This window comes from Balaenoptera acutorostrata, chromosome 2, assembly GCF_949987535.1.
Source record: "Balaenoptera acutorostrata chromosome 2, mBalAcu1.1, whole genome shotgun sequence".
Classification (NCBI taxonomy): Eukaryota; Metazoa; Chordata; class Mammalia; order Artiodactyla; family Balaenopteridae; genus Balaenoptera; species Balaenoptera acutorostrata.
In genome coordinates this window covers 106,524,701-106,538,808 of record NC_080065.1, presented here as the reverse complement: position 1 = coordinate 106,538,808, position 14,108 = coordinate 106,524,701, and the positions used below count along the sequence as shown (strand labels likewise).

General features: G+C 45.1%; 1 pseudogene; it reads right to left on the bottom strand.

The window, feature by feature from the left end:
• Nucleotides 1-9,317: 9,317 nt before the first annotated feature.
• On the bottom strand, nt 9,318-13,714 carry LOC130707180 (protein FAM170A-like; annotated as a pseudogene).
• Nucleotides 13,715-14,108: the final 394 nt, after the last annotated feature.

Here is a 14,108-nt window from a genome sequence, read left to right as displayed (position 1 = left end):
ATCTAACCTTACACCTAAAGGAACTAAAGAAAAACAAACAAAACCCAAAGTTAGCAGAAGGAAAGAAATCATAAAGATCAGAGCGGAAATAAATGAAATAGAAACAAAGAAAACAATACCAAAGATCAAAAAAACTAAAAGCTGGTTCTTTGAGAAGATAAACAAAATTAATAAGCCATTAGCCAGACTCATCAAGAAAAAGAGGGACAGGACTCACATCAATAAAACCAGAAATGAAAAAGGAGAAGTTACAACAGACACCACAGAAATACAAAGCATCCTAAGAGACTACTACAAGCAACTCTATGCCAATCAAATGGACAACCTGGAAGAAATGGACAAATTCTTGGAAAGGTATAACCTTCCAAGACTGAACCAGGAAGAAACAGAAAATATGAACAGACCAATCACAAGTAATGAAATTGAAGCTGTGATTAAAACTCTTCCAACAAACAAAAGTCCAGGTCCAGATGGCTTCACAGGTGAATTCTATCAAACATTCCAAAAAAACTCTTCCAAAAATTTGCAGAGGAAGGAACACTCCCATACTCATTCTATGAGGCCACCATCACCCTGATACCAAAACCAGACAAGGATACTACCAAAAAAAAAAAATTACATACCAATATCACTGATGAATATAGATGCAAAAATCCTCAACAAAATACTAGCAAACAGAATCCAACAACACATTAAAAGGATCATACTCCATGATCAAGTGGGATTTCTCCCAGGGATGCAAGGATTCTTCAATATACGCAAATCAATCAACGTGATACACCATATTAAGAAATTGAAGAATAAAAACCGTATGATCATCTCAATAGATGCAGAAAAAGCTTTTGACAAAATTCAACACCCATTTATGATAAAAACTCTCCAGAAAGTGGGCATAGAGAGAACCTACCTCAACATAATAAAGGCCATATACGACAAACCCACGGCAAACATCATTCTCAATGGTGAAAAACTGGAAGCATTTCCTCTACGATCAGGAACGAGACGAGGATGTCCACTCTCACCGCTATTATTCAACATAGTTTTGGAAGTCCTAGCCACGTCAATCAGAGAAGAAAAAGAAATAAAGGAATACAAATTGGAAAAGAAGAAGTAAAACTGTCACTGTTTGCAGATGACATGATATTATACATAGGGAATCCTAAAGATGCCACCAGAAAATTACTAGAGCTAATCAATGAATTTGGTAAAGTTGCAGGATACAAAATTAATGCACAGAAATCTCTTGCATTCCTATACACTAATGATGAAAAATCTGAAAGAGAAATTATGGAAACACTCCCATTTACCACTGCCACAAAAAGAATAAAATACCTAGGAATAAACCTACCTAGGGAGACAAAAGACCTGTATGCAGAAAACTATAAGGCACTAATGCAAGAAATTAAAGATGATACCAACTGGTGGAGAGATACACCATGTTCTTGGATTGGAAGAATCAATATTGTGAAAATGACTCTACTACCCAAAGCAATCTACAGATTCAATGCAATCCCTATCAAATTACCAATGGCATTTTTTATGGAACTAGAACAAATCATCTTAAAATTTGTATGGAGACACAAAAGACCCCAAATAGCCAAAGCAGTCTTGAGGGAAAAAAACAGAGCTGGAGGAATCAGACTCCCTGACTTCAGACTATACTACAAAGCTACAGTAATCAAGACAATATGGTACTGGCACAAAAACAGAAACATAGATCAATGGAACAAGATAGAAAGCCCAGAGATAAACCCATGTACCTATGGTCAACTAATCTATGACAAAGGAGGCAAGGATATACAATGGAGAAAAGACAGTCTCTTCAATAAGTGGTGCTGGGAAAACTGGACAGCTACATGTAAAAGAATGAAATTACAACACTCCCTAACACCATACACAAAAATGAACTCAAAATGGATTCGAGACCTAAATGTAAGACCGGACACTATAAAACTCTTAGAGGAAAACATAGGAAGAACACTCTTTGACATAAATCACAGCAAGATCTTTTTTGATCCACCTCCTAGAGTAATGGAAATAAAAACAAAAATAAACAAATGGGACCTAATGAAACTTAAACGCTTTTGCACAGCAAAGGAAACCATAAACAAGACGAAAAGACAACCCTCAGAATGGGAGAAAATATTTGCAAACGAATCAACGGACAAAGGATTAATCTCCAAAATATTTAAACAGCTCATGCAGCTCAATATTAAAGAAACAAACAACCCAATCCAAAAATGGGCAGAAGACCTAAATAGACATTTCTCCAAAGAACACATACAGATGGCCAAAGAGCACATGAAAAGATGCTCAACATCACTAATTATTAGAGAAATGCAAATCAAAACTACAATGAGGTATCACCTCACACCAGTTAGAATGGGCATCATCAGAAAATCTACAAACAACAAACGCTGCAGAGGGTGTGGAGAAAAGGGAACCCTCTTGCACTGTTGGTGGGAATGTAAATTGATACAGCCACTATGGAGAACAATATGGAGGTTCCTTAAAAAACTAAAAATAGAATTACCATATGACCCGGCAATCCCACTACTGGGCATATACCCAGAGAAAACCGTAATTCAAAAAGACGCATGCACCCCAATGTTCATTGCAGCACCATTTACAATAGCCAGGTCATGGAAGCAACCCAGATGCCCATCGACAGATGAATGGATAAAGAAGATGTGGCACATATATACAATGGAATATTACTCAGCCATAAAAAGAAATGAAATGGAGGTATTTGTAATGAGGTGGATGGAGTTAGAGTCTGTCATACAGAGTGAAGTAAGTCAGAAAGAGAAAAACAAATACAGTATGCTAACACATATATACGGAATCTAAGGAAAAAAAAAAAAAGGCCATGAAGAAGCTAGTGGCAAGACGGGAATAAAGACACAGACCTACGAGAGAATGGACTTGAGGATATGGGGAGGGGGTGGGGTGAGATCTGACAGGGTGCTGGAGTGTCATGGACATATATACACTACCAAATGTAAAATAGATAGCTAGTGGGAAGCAACCGCATAGCACAGGGAGATCAGCTCGGTGCTTTGTGACCACCTAGAAGGGTGGGATGGGGAGGGTGGGAGGGAGGGACATGCAAGAGGGAAGAGATATGGGAACATATTGTATATGTATAACTGATTCACTTTGTTATAACGCAGAAGCTAACACACCATTGTAAGGCAATTATACTTCAATAAAGATGTTTAAAAACAAAAACAAAAAAAACCCCAAAAAGACGCATGCACCCCAATGTTCATTGCAGCACTATTTACAATAGCCAGGTCATGGAAGCAACCCAGATGCCCATCGACGGACGAATGGATAAAGAAAATGTGGTACATATATACAATGGAATATTACTCACCCATAAAAAGGAATGAAATTGAGTCATTTGTTGAGACATGGAGGGATCTAGAGACTGTCATACAGAGTGAAGTAAGTCAGAAAGAGAAAAACAAATATCGTATATTAACACATGTATGTGGAACCTAGAAAAATGGTACAGATGAGCCGGTTTGCAGGGCAGAAGTTGAGACACAGATGTAGAGAACAGACATATGGACACCAAGGGGGGAAAACTGTGGTGGGGTGGGGATGGTGGTGTGCTGAATTGGGCGATTGGGATTGACATGTATACACTGATTTGTATAAAATTGATGACTAATAAGAACCTGCAGTATAAAAAAACAAACAAAACAACTAATACTAAACTTTCATGGGGTTAACTGTATGGAAGTATGTTAATATAAATGTTTCAGACATTACGTGAAATTTCTAAAAATCTTGTATGTTCTGGTATAATGTCATAATTCATAATTCTAGTTATTACTTTAAAACGTATATCTCAGAAAAAACTAAATTTCCTTGTCAATTGCACTATTATGAACTTTCATCAAATCTTTAACCATGGTCATTTTTAAGTCTTTTGTCAGTTACAGACACTTCTGGGTGTACTCTGATGCTTTTGCAAATATGTTCCTATAAAAGGGTTTCATCTTCAAGGAATTCATAGAAAAGACTCTGACAAGTACAGGTTTCTGGTAACTGACTGTACTGCTGAACTGAATGAATAAGCATTTTCAGAACTCTAATGAAGAACTGATGAACTCATAAAAGTGTTAACAAAAGATCAAGATGAAACAGAAAATTAATTACATGGGACTGAGTGAACTGATGAGGATGATTATAATTTTTGTGACTTTCTCCTTGAAATTAAAAAAAAAAAAATCCCACAAGGACTCAGAGGCAAAGAATATAGAAATCAATTTTCACTGCAAAGTAAAGGAGCTGTTACAGTGGAGGATTACTGGACTGAATGTCAATATTATGACATAGTACGAGTGTGTTTCGTGTTTGGTAATTGCAATCATTGTTGCTTTTGTTGTGGTCATCCATTTACAATGCTTGGTGTCAGTCTATTTATCTCTTGTCAAAATAAAATACAGTGTGCCTGTGTGGAAAAAAAAAAAAAAAAAAAAAACAACAAAGGCGAACTCATAGAAACTGAGAGTAGAAAAGTGGTTGCCAGTGGCTGATGGTGGGGGAAATAGGGAGAGGTTGGTAAAAGTAAAAGGGTATTAATTTTCAGCTATGAGATGAATAAGGCCTGAGGATCTGATGTAAAACGTGGTGACTCTAGTTAATAGCACTGTATAGTGTAACTGAAATTTGCTGAGAGTAGAGCTTAAATGTTCTCCCACACACAGAAAAGGTAAATATGTGAGGTGACGGATATGGTAATTAACTCACTGGGGGAATCATTCCACAATGTACATGTATATCAAATCAGCACGTATGCTTTAAGTATCTTACGATTTTATTTGTCAACTAGACCTCCGTAAGGCTGAGGTGGAAAAAAAGAACAGACACACAGGAGGGAGCCACAGGTGAGTGGGGGAGGAGCCTTCCAGGCAGAGTCCAAAGGTGCTCTAGGTAGAGGCCTAGAGGGTTTTGAGATAAGACGTGAGAGATAACGAAGGCATCAGCCATGCAAAGAGCCAGGGCAGAGGGCCCTGGGCAGAGGGAACAGCGTGAGGTGTGTTCAAGGAACAGAGAGGGTCCAACCAGGAAAGCAGCGTGGGCAGCTCTTGGTGGGGATCCTCCTCTGCCCTCTCCCCTTGGGCGGAAAGACTCGCTCCCTCTCCAGAGTGTCCTCACTGACGGAGCTCCAGCCACATTAAATAACAGTTAGTCTAGTAAGAAAGACAGTAGTTTAATATCCCCAGCAACCGCTCAGTGCCTGGAGCTTAGCAGGTGTCTGTAAGATGAGTGTTTGTTGACTGACTGACTGATGGACTGACTGGTAGACAGCAGGCTACTTCTGACTACAGACAGCCTAAGAGGAATAATGTCTGGCTCTAGCTTTACTCTCTGCTCTTGATATTTTCCCTTGTGAGACCCTATTCCCCTGAGGCAGAAAGCAGCCAAGACACCAGCATATTCCTCCCTTTGAGCGTCCTGCCCGTGGCTGGAGAAAAGGCAGCAGGTGTACGCACTCCTGTGTGGAGTTTCTCTCCTGCCCAAAGCGGCAGTCATGACCCCACCTCAGTTCTGCCCTTGTTCCAGGGTTTTCTGCCTTTTCCGGTCCTACCAGCCCTCAAACCGCCAGCTCCTGCCCCTTCCCTGCCTCTTACTGGTGACCAGCTTTTACTGCACAGAGGAGGCAGAAGCCACTGGAGGGAAGCCCACAGCCCCTCTCCCGCCCCCTCCTCTGCGCTCTGCCTCAGTCCCCTCTCCCTCTGGTACCGGAGAGGGACCTCCGGCCCGGGTCCCCATCTCCTCTCTCAGTGCTTAACACACCAGCAACTCTCCCCTCTCCACTGCAACCTTCCACCGCTACACAAACATGGTCTTATTTCTTCTCTTTAAAGGACAACGACCCTCTCCTAGCCCACTTCCCTCCCAGCTGTTGCCCCATTTCTCCTCCCCTTTGCAGCCCCGTCCTCGAAAAGCTGCGTGTAATTCTGTGAGGGAACGAAACCGCCCGCCTCGGCCCGGCACGAGGATGACCACTTGCCTGAGGCGTCTCACAACAGGAGGTCCCGACACGGAACACGGTGCTGCCGAGGAAAACTAACCAGCAGGACTCGGGAGGGGCCAGAAGACGGCGGAGACGACCAACCTCGCAGAGCCCTTCGCACTGGAATCCATCTTGGCTGAGAGATGCGCGCGCCACCCGGAAGGACCCTGAGGCCGACTACAGGCCAAGCGAGGTGATGGGCCGGAGGCAACCCGGAAACTAACCCCGTTACCGTGAAGCCCGAGACTGCGAGGCACGTGGCAGAGCAGTCCGCCTGGGTTCCCTAACCCTGCTGCTCTCCGCCCGGGCGCTCCTTCCCAATAAAGCCTCTTGCTGTGTCAGCAATTAAAAAAAAAAAAAAAAAACCTCACAAGACCTCTATAAATTATTTAGAGGTAAGCATATGTAAAAGTAAATATAATTAACAAACTGAGTATGACCAATTAAACTCTGCCCGACCCAAGGATTAAAAAAAGACTGTTCTTACTTTATGAGAATAGACCCTCTTCTTAAGTAGCAGATCAGAAAGTGAGAGTGAATCAAAGAAACACAGCATTTGAAAAGTCAGCTAGTCCAAGCCTCTTGATCACGCATACAGAAGCTGAAGCCCACATAGGTTGAGTTACTTGGTAAAGGGCCCAATGTCCTGACTCAAGGACTAGCATTTTTCACTAATTCATAAGACACAATCAAACTCAGTACCTTGGAAAGAGATGGGAAAAAATGAAGAAATCAATCATAGAGTTACTCATCTTTAAGTAGAGAAATAGCCATGACAAAATTACAGGTATTGAGGGAAAATTGAAGTGCAGAGTTTAAAATGTCAATAATCCACAGGGAAACGGGAGACTATTTAAAATATTAATATTAAATCTCTATCTAAAAGACATTAAAAGATCTCCAATCAAAATGTTAATTTTAGAATAGATATGGTATGATACAATTTATAAATCAAAAATACTTAGAAGAAACACAATCTGGTTAACAGGTAAAGTCACAAGGCAATTGCAGGAGAAAAACAGTATCTTTCTCGAAATGTCCATCAATAGGGGAATAATTATATTATGATTTGTCACTAGAAGTAAATAACATTGGCCTAAAAAATGGGATAGACCTACAGCAAAGATTTATATTAAATCTCTATATTTAAGATATCAAAATATCTCCAATCAAAATGTTAATTTTAGAATAGATATGGTATGATATAATTTATAAATAAAAAATCTCTATAAAGATATAAATCACATATAAAGCACCTACATACGTAAATTCATGGACCAAAAGTCTTGAAATCAGACAGCTAGTGATCAATAATCTCTACAAAAGGAAATAGTCTTGACAGTGGGGTTGGGGGGTTATGAAGGGAGAATTTTATTGTACTTTTATACATTGTACCCTTTAACATAATTGGTTTTTTTAATTAATTTATTGATTTTTGTCTGCTTTGGGTCTTTGTTGCTGCTAGCGGGCATTCTCTAGTTGCAGTGAGCAGGGGCTACTCTTCACTGTGGTGCACGGGCTTCCCATTGCAGTGGCTTCTCTTGTTGCAGAGCACAAGCTCTAGGCATGCAGGCTTCAGTAGTTGTGGCACGGGGGGCTCAGTAGTTGTGGCATGGGGGGCTCTAGAGCGCAGGCTCAGTAGCTGTGGTGCACGGGCTTAGTTTGCTCTGCGGGCATGTGGGATCTTCCCAGGACCAGGGCTCGAACCCGTGTCCCCTGAATTTGCAGGCAGATTCTTAACCACTGCGCCACCAGGGAAGCCCAATAATTCAGTTTTTTTTATAAAGAGAATATTCCTAATATTATTCCTAATTTTTAAAAATATATAGTTGGATAACACTATGAAAAATTAACTGATATATTTTTTATTATTTCTCTTTGCTCCCTGGATTTTTTTCCCCATCCAGTCAGCTAGGCACTCTGAGTTCACTGCATTAGGAAGGTAAAGACTCAGCAGAAATGAGGGAGAAAAAAAAGAAACTTCTCAGCTTTGGAATGTTAAAAACGGAGGCCACAGTAGAACAGGTGAGAATTCTGTGAACAAAATATAAATCTCATCTCAAATGTAAAAAGTATTCTCTGCACTCGGAGGGCAGGAGAGGGAGGGAGGGAAGGACTGAAGGAGAGAGATCAGTGTGGCCAGGGACATGGAAACTGTGCTTGAGGACGACATGCCCAGGAAGAGAATCAGAATCTGGAGGAGGTCCAGCCTGCACGTGATCATTGCCTCCAGCCAGCACCCCCATCTCAGACCTCGGGCAATTCACAGAGTGAGTGGGAGTAAGTCACGAGGGCCATGCACATAGTCCTGTGTGGCAAGGGTTGTGGCCATTCCCTATTTGTGAGAAGTCCCCAGCAATTTCCAGGCCCTCCTTCTGGAAAAATGCTGGTGGACGTCCCTAGTGCTTATGTGAAAGCTTGTTCACGAACCCTGAAAGATACAGATGTAGATGACTGATAGATAGATGCATAGAGAGATAAATGTAATTAAATGAAACATCCAGGAAAGGTTTGGAAAATGCCCTTTATTGCCTATGATATTTATACTGTCATATGATGTTAGACTGAGTGCTGGGCCCTTCATCCTCCTTCAGACCACTGGCACTCTGTCTGCTACTACTATCCCGAGGGTCCTTTCTTCTCCCTGGAAGGGATAAAACAAATGAGGCAAAACAGGAAGAGACAAGAAGCACTATAAGCTCTGCTGGTCGGGGGTTACCCTCCAGCGTTGCCTTAAAGCTCAGAGCCACACACACCACAGTGAGCTTGGCTCCAGATCAACTCCGCACAACGAAGCTTCTGGAACATTTCCATATCTCGGGGGACCTCATTTCCACCTGACTCCCTTTCACATTTCCCTTTGTCCCAGAAGGCTAGGTACACTGGTCAGGGTGAGATCTCAGCTCAGGCCACAGGCTCTCAGACCTCAAACTTCTGGTCCTGCGAGGCCCCCTGTCCTCTCTTCAGACCACCCCTGGCTCTCTCTGCCGAGAAGGAGCTGCTGGCAGTACGTCCTCTTAAGAGCTGAGGTCCATCATGCAGACCCTGAGAAAACTCCTAGTCAAAACGCTCCACATTCTTGTTTAAGTCAACAGAGGTCAATTCCTTTGGAAGTGCTGGGTGTGTCCCAAGTTGATGCAACTGCAGAGCCATTAGATAAACCAGCACATCTCTGCGGCCCCTTCCCTTACACTCCTCGGGGCCCTCGTGACATAGGCTCAGAAGACTGTGCCAGCCTCAAGCCTTACCTCTTCCAACAGAAAGCCACACCGTCTTCTAGGATCTTGTCCCATGAATCTCAGTTGCTGTGTGGAAATCAAAAGAGAGAAAAACACTTCTTAGCTAAAGAGAATTTCCTGTGGAAGCTGAAAAGCTCAGGATCAATTCCCACTTACAGTCATGACTTTATTATTACATGACTGGGCCAGAAGCACGGGAGCCGGTTATATCCCCTTCAGTTCCCCCTGAGGTGCTAAAGCCCCCAACTCTCCCTTATGGAAGCATGAGTCTGGGGTGGAGAGACGGGACTGGCTCGGAGAAGGTACAGCTCCCTCCGCAGCCCCAGCCCCTGCTCACTTCCTGTCCTTTGGAGAATGTAACACGCAGCCTGGACATTGGCTCCACGGTCTCCTCGGGCTGAGGTCTTCCCCCGTGGGCTGCTCCTCCTCATTCTCCTTTGCTCCTTGCTTCTCCTCCTCCTCTCCTCCTCCTCCACCTCCTCCTCGGTGGTGCTCTCGGATTCCACATTGCCCATCATCTGGGCCATGGTGAGATGAAAGACATGGCAGCTGAAGCCCTCCTGGACGCCGTACCGCACGTGCTGCCGGAGGATCTCCAAGGTAGGGAACACCCGGCAGCAGGCCATACACCTGAAGCCGGCCTCCATGGTCACCAGCCAGTCCGGTGTCTTGGCCCTGGGTCTCTCCTGGACTGCAGCTGACCCTGATGGGCTGTATGGCTCTGCCCTTTCCTCACACTCTTTCTCCTCCCCAGTGGGCTCACTGTCAGACAGGCGGTTTCTGGTGGACACAGCAGAGCGGGGAGAACCTACCCGCACATCCTCAGGAAGGGTCACTTCTTCTATCCTCAGCCGCTTTTCTAGCAACCCCAAGGGTTTCTCTGTCTCCCAGGAGACAGCTACACCCTTGATCGTTTTCACCCGCATGTAGTATATTTTCATGCCTCTTTCCTCTTTGTTTGTATACAGAGAGGTCTTACTGAATGAAGGGGATGAGAAGGCGACACACTGTGGTGGGGGAGCGGTCTCCCCTTCTTCCTGAACCCGGGCTAGGGGTGCTCTAGGCCGGGGAGTGTCTCGATGTAATCTCCAGATTCCTGGGAAAGGAAATTAAAAACATAATAACATGCGTGGGCCATGCTGGAAGCTGAGGGAGCAGGTGTGGTAGATGAGAGAGGGACATTTGCATGACGTAGCTGTGTCATGAGCTTGGTGTCTGTTGGCCGTAGGATGGAGTGGTGTATCTGGTGTCATCTGTGGGCTTTTCATCTGCGTGTGGGGGGATACTGGAGCGGTGTCTGTATACAGGGGTGTGGAGTATGGTGGTGAGGGCGTGGTATGTGAGGGATGTGGGAGGATGCGTGTACTATGAGGAGTGTGAGTTTGGGAATATCGGTGGTGCATTACTTGTGGAATGGGGGTGTAGGAGAGGAGCACTGTGGATCACGTGCTTGGGGTTTACGTGTGCACTGAGAATGGCTGTGCCTGGAGAGCGGATGTATGTGTGAGCTGGGTGGACCTCAGCTGGATGGTCCTGCTCTCAGGCTGGAGGTCTATGATGAAGAACTCTGTCCTTCTCTGGAAGCAAAGGCAAAGGCAAACCCTACATTTTCCTCTGAAATGCTTAATCTGGTCCCTCTGCCCTCCACCTCAAGCCCAGACCTTTCCGGCCCCTGCTCCTTAACTTCCCCACCATGGTGGTACCAGGATTCACATGCCCCCGGACTCAGCTGAGATCCACGCCCTCGTACAGCTCAGCCATCCTGCTCAGGCTCCTCCACAGAGCCCTCAGCGCCTCTGATGACCCTGGGTTTCCTCTCAGCCTCCCTGGGATCTGTGTGCCTCCTGCCTCCCAGCCAAGCAGCCCGTCACCTGAGGAGCCCTGCGCCCTTACCACCACGGATGAGCTTGCGTGGAGAAGAAGCACAGGAGAAGTATTCAGAGGCAGAGGGGACCTCCCCTGCCCCTGGGCTGCAGCCTTGGGCCACCACAGGGGATCCAAGCCGAGCGGGATCCTCTTGTGACTTCGAGATTCCTGAGGGAGGAATGAAAGGCTCAGGGTGGGTTCCTCAATCCTCTGGCCACAAATATTTACTGACGGTCTGACACGTGTCAGGTGCAGTGAATACACACAGTTGAGAGTGTGGCTCCCAGTGGATACTCCAGTACTTAATTAAAATCAATACTTATTCTGTCAGTGTCTTGTGGGTAATGTGGGCCTAGGTGGTGACTGTGAGTATGTGTGAAGAGTGAGTGATGTGTATCACTTAAGTCTGTGGTAAGTGTGGGGTTGGCGTGGGGAGCACAGTGCAGATGTGTGTATCTGTATCTGTGGCCTCTGTGTGCATGATTTCTGTTCACAAGTCAGGAATTCTGGGACATGTAACTTTTCCTCATCACACGGTGTGGCTTGTATTTATGGTGTGTGTTCATTCATTCATTCACCAAGGTTCAGTAAGCAGCTACTCCTATGTATCCGGCACTCTTCCATTGTTCTAGTCTCTGGTAAGGCTGCACATTCTAGTAGAGGAAGACAAACACTAAACAACAATACAATCAATATATAACACATCAGCTGGCGGTAAGTATATAAGGGTTGCCAGACTTAGCAAACAAAAATACAGGGCACCCGGTTAAATTTCAATTTCAGATAAACCCAGAATAATTTTGTAGTGTAAGTATTCCCATGCAGTATTTGGTCTTACTTATTTTTCGTGTAAGTATGGCCCATACAACATTTGGGACATACTCATACTGTTGTTTATCTGGAATTCAAATTTAACTGGACAGCCCATATTTTATCTGGCAACCCTGACATGGGTTAGTGAGACTGTGCTTTACTGTGGTTTGTACAAAGCGGGTCTGGCATCACTAAAGAATGTGTTAGAAGTGTGGTGTGTATGACATGTGACTGGTTCTTACAGAGGTATTTAGAGATAGCTGAAGTTAGCTGTGTTTGCGAGAGTTGAGGAGATACATATATATATATAGTGTGTGTCATATATATATAGTGTGTGTGTCTATATACAGATCTCATCTCCAGCGTTTGGTGTTGGAGGAGAGGATTGTGACACAGGTGGGTTGTATGAGAACGTAGTACAGGAGTGATGCGTGTATATACCTACATGTGCTGTGTGTGGTTTAATAAGGAAGTTATATGTGGGGTGTGTGATATATTTGCTGTATCAGAGTGTACATGGGTGTATGAGTTACTGCCTCATAAAACACCCCTAACAAGAATTCTGTACACACTCTTACATACACCGAGTGTCACCCAGGTCCAGGCAGGGTGACAAGAACTTTACCATGCAGACTTTATATCTGATGAGCACTCTACCCCCATTCATCCCGCTCTTCTCTCCACTACCGCGCACACACACACACACACACACACACACACACACACACACGGGAACATAGAGAAAAATATTCTGAATGGTCAGGACAGGGGCAGTCATTGCCTTCCCCAGCCTGTCCCAGCCACTGCCTGAAAATTTGCCTGCTGTTTAGACCTCCACTCCCAGGGCCCATCCTAGTCTCCAGGACCCTAGGCCTGGTAGGAGCTACTGGGCTCTAATCTGGGGCAGAGGCCTCCAGCTGGAACTCTGGGGTAGGCTCCACTCTGCCCCACTTCCTTACGTGACCACCCCTCTCCCAGGGCAAGCTACTCGCCTACGTTTAAGGCACGCAGGCACCAGGTGGCCCGTGGCTCTCAGAGCTCCCCGCAGGACCCTGAGGACATCTCTCACCCCCGCCCATGCGGGCTCAGTCTCTGGAAAGCCCTTCCCTTCCCTTGATCTCCTTTGGGAAATTCTTCCTGTCGAAGGAATAAAACCTCCTTGCCTTCAATGACACCATCCCTAGACAAACAATCTCCTTTCGAACTGCATTCCACTTCTCAAGATACTTTTCAACAAGGCCTTCAACTCATGGGGCTTCTCTTTCCACTTTGGCAAAAGGGGCCAAGCAGCTCATGGGTCTCTCTCAGCATCCTTGCATCCTTCACACCCCCCACCTCATGACCCCAGGGGAAGATCAAAGAGAATAAGAGAGAACTCGGGGACTGAGAAAAGCTGCACCTCTAGGTCTGTGCAAGCAGGATGCAGCCTGCTGTGAGTCCGACAAAGCTCCAGGCCCGGCAGCCCCAGGAGAGGGTCCTCAGACCAGCGGAGCTGACCTATCTCCCAGGGGCACCTGGCCGTTCTGTGCCGTCTCACACCACAGGGACCCTCCGTGTGGACACGACAGCATCAGTGAGACAAGGTCTCTCGCACCCTGCTTCACAGGTGACGCGTTCTCAGTACCCCCCTTCCTAGAGAAGGCTCAGTTTGGCAGAAACCCATGTGCCCCAGACAAGTTGCCCCCCACATACCTCCTCCCTTCTCGGCAGTTTCCTGGGACTCTTCACTTTCCAGATGTTTCCTCTTTTGTCGCCGTCTCATCATACCAACTGGAAGATTCCCTTAGAAGATGCCTCAAGTCCAACCCCTCCTCTTCCCTACAGGTTGGCCCTTCTTGGCTTTTGGGAAATCCGTTGAAATGATTCAATACAAATAAAAATAGTCAAGTCTCCTAAATGGCTGAACAACTTGGACCACTTAGTGAACAAGCAGTACTGCTTAGTGCTCACCAGGGCTGTTAAGTTTCAAAGGTTGCCAGGCCTACAGCAGAATTCTCTAACCTCAGTGATGACATCAGAGCATTCTGTGGACCTAGGTTCAACAGTCTCTGCAACAGCACAGACCCCATTTTCAAGAACAACTCCTTTTTCCCAGCAGAACCTTTCCCATGAATTCAACTCTCACATCTTTCAAATGTGGCAGGATACTTTGAGAT